Source organism: Nelumbo lutea, chromosome 7 (genome assembly GCF_056320005.1).
Source record: "Nelumbo lutea isolate HS-2025 chromosome 7, American lotus-T2T, whole genome shotgun sequence".
Classification (NCBI taxonomy): domain Eukaryota; kingdom Viridiplantae; phylum Streptophyta; class Magnoliopsida; order Proteales; family Nelumbonaceae; genus Nelumbo; species Nelumbo lutea.
This window is the reverse complement of record NC_142690.1, coordinates 26983987-26987224: the sequence shown is the minus strand read 5'-3', so window position 1 is coordinate 26987224 and position 3238 is coordinate 26983987. Positions and strand designations below refer to the sequence as shown.

General features: G+C 38.0%; 1 long non-coding RNA gene across 1 annotated transcript; it reads right to left on the bottom strand.

Moving 5' to 3' along the window:
• Positions 1–712: 712 nt before the first annotated feature.
• Positions 713–1769, bottom strand: LOC148845835 (uncharacterized). Its single transcript, XR_016102607.1, has 3 exons — positions 1171–1769; positions 1040–1116; positions 713–945 (listed from the first exon to the last, which is right to left on the bottom strand). It is a non-coding gene; the product is annotated as an uncharacterized LOC148845835 (long non-coding RNA).
• Positions 1770–3238: the final 1469 nt, after the last annotated feature.

The window sequence follows — 3238 nt, the reverse complement described above, 5'->3', positions numbered from 1 at the left end:
TCTATGTCTTTGCTAGAAAAACTCAAAGAGAAGAGTGAAACAGGACTCCTTTCAGTCTTGGTGGAATTAGGGTTTGAAAGAACAAATCTTGATGAGAATTGTATCTTTCAATTTTCCTATACTATCTTATAGAGTTGAACTCCTAGAGTCATAAAACGAGTATCCAAATGAGATTTCTAACTAAATTAGAAGTTTATAATTAGGGGGTAATCTTAACTATATTAGGATCAAGAGCGAAAAAAGCCTCTGCCAATCCAACCCATATTATCCAACTATCCAACTTCCTAGTCAAGCTAGACAAGTAACTAACAAAAGTAGTTTTGTTAGAAATAAATCAAAACTCTTTGGTCAGCCTTTTATTTTATAACTTTGACAAGTCAATTTGTCCTGAACCTTGTAAGGAATGAGACCTACTAAGTGCCTAAATTAAACCATGTGGGTTTGGCCCACATATTAAAACACATGGGTTGAATTCAGTAGTTAAACCTATTGAACCATCCAACTAATCTTATTGGGCTTGGGACTGGACCAACACTTAAATATAAGTGGGGTTTAGCTTTTAGCCATCCTATGAGCCCAAACCTAATGGTTTCACCTAAGAAAAGTGCCCATCAGGTTTTAGCCCAAGTAGATACTTTGCTCTCAACATCTCAACCAATAATATTAGTACACGACCCATAAAGAATGACCTCTTCTTTGATTACAAAATGTAGTGTTACACCCTCTTATCCTAATATTAAAATTTTTTGTAAATCTTTTAATTAAGGGTAAATTACAAAGACCCCCTGTACAGTGGGGTCTGTGACAAAGACCCCCCTATATCATGACAGTGAGACAAATACCCCCCTCCATTAGCATTCACCCTTACATTATTTTTTAATCCCCATAGTACCCTTACAATAACTATTCACAATGTTGAAAAATATTGTTCTTCTTCCCCGGCACCTGCATAGAACGAAGCATTTAATGGGAGAGAACAACCAAAGTAGATCTTTCCAGGAAAAATAAGAAAAAGAACATGGACCTTAGAGATTCTCACCTTGCTAATCTTTGGAACAGCAAACCTAAGCATGTAGACCCTGCCATTCAATTCCGTCTTCCTCCTCTTCTCCTCTTCTTCCATGTAGAGCTTGTCATTCAATTCCATCTGTTGCTAACCTTTGGAACAACAGACCCAACACCTCCTCGTTGTTTTTCCTCCAATTCCGTCTTGCCCTTGCTCCCCTCAACCTTAGCTGAATCTTGACCACCTTCCGAACCAAAAAAACCTCAAGTTGCCCCCTTTGTCCGCTGCCGCTGAATTCTGCCGGAGAACAGCTCTCTTCTGTAACAGGTGGGCTGTGCGCCGATAGGAGGGAAATTTTCTCTCAAAACTTTAGACCTGTTGAGGAACAGGTTATTAGCAGAACCCTCAAAACCTCTGAAATCAGTCGTAGTGAAACCGGTACCCACAGTGGTGCTATCTCTGCCAAGGGCAGCAATCGAGTGGTCGGAAATTGTGAACTAGAACAAAAATCGGGAGTATCCATCTGACCCTGCGAACTCAACACGCCGAACCCATTCAAAACACCTGCTCCCCGTCTCATGAGAATAGAGGAACTCGAAGTCTGGTTCCCTGCTCCCTTGCTCATGAGAACAGAGGAATTCAAACGCGCCGGAAATCGAGCACAGGGTCGTAACCATTTCCGAAGATGGCAGCTTCCTTGGCAGGATCGTCCTTGGAGTTGGGAGAGAGAAAGAATGAGAGAGGACGGTGAGGAAGGGGAAACGAAGAGAAGAAAGGGAAAAAAATAGGCTTTAAGAGAAAAGGGCAGAAAAAGAAAATAGAAAAAAATTAGTAAGGTATTTTGGTAATTCACCGCATTCCGTTATCTGACTTAACGGTTAAGGGGGTCTTTGTCGCAAAACAAAGTATAGGGGGGTCTTTGTCACAGGCCCCATAGTACAGGCGGGTCTTTATAATTTATACTTTAATTAAATAAACTATTTGTAGATATAAATACATTTTACAAACTAATCTCAAAACCAAATTGAAATCTTTTGCTAACAATTTTAGGTTTCCATTAAAGAGAGTATACGGCATGATATTTTCTTTGTCTGACGAAGTAGCTAATCATATCACAATGATCAACCACTCAAATGCTATTCTAAACTACTCCAACATACTTAAGTATTTGGCCCTATATGGATTTCATTAATTGGTATATCAAAAGAAGTTCAATCTAACATATAGCGAAGTATCATTATCAAGTTTCGGGTTAAGTGCAACTTTCTAATTTTGCTTATTTATCTCCAAAGTCTAGGGCACAACTAGAAATGATCATTATTCAGTGTTTCACCAAACAACCACTCATCCCGTTATTGTACATTGACAAAGTTGCCCACATCACCATAAATGCAATTTTCATGACCAAATTGCCTTTGAATGGTAACTCAGCCTTATTAAACATATTTTTGTGACTAAAATGCCCTTAAGCACCCAACTGCCTTATATATAAGATTTCTACTCATTGAGAGACATTTTGCTCTCATTGTGTTACTTGAAAGTATTCTAAGATAGCTAAAAAAATGGGTTTTAGGTCGAATAGTAATAGGGTTATTTTTGGAATATTGAAAAATGGGTCAAATATAGCAAAGGGTAAAATGATAATATAGTAACAACCATTAGTTTGTTTAATGTCAAGTTGCTGGCATTGACATGGGGTTCCTTGGATATGTCTTGAAAAGTTTATGGTGAGTTTAAGAGAAGTGCTAAAAAGTCAAGGTGAGTTTTAGACAATTTCCCTTTAATAAAATATTGTTGCCATTACCCAATGTTGATCACCTATTGGGGTCCTAGCTAACGATTGCACCAAAGGATGGCCAATATTATCAGGTTTGTTTAAATCCACACTTTGCATCACTCAAAGAGAATTGCTGAAAACCTTGTTGCTCCTTAAGCTTTTGAAGATATGTCATTTGGCTTTTTATTAGTCCCACGCCTGTACTTGAGATCACCAAAATTAATAATAACAATGTAGTGAATATCAAGGTTTTAAAAATCAGACTAGACGCAGAACCATTCTGAGGACCGGTTCCCGGGGCAAACGGTCCAAACAACCATCCAATTTGAACATACAACCCATGCATTTTACTTAGAAAAGTAAATAAAATAAAAATGACCAAAAACCGTTTTTTGATTTTTTTAGGGTGAAACGGAACTGATTATATAACTGATTCCCAGGTCAATTGATTCAAC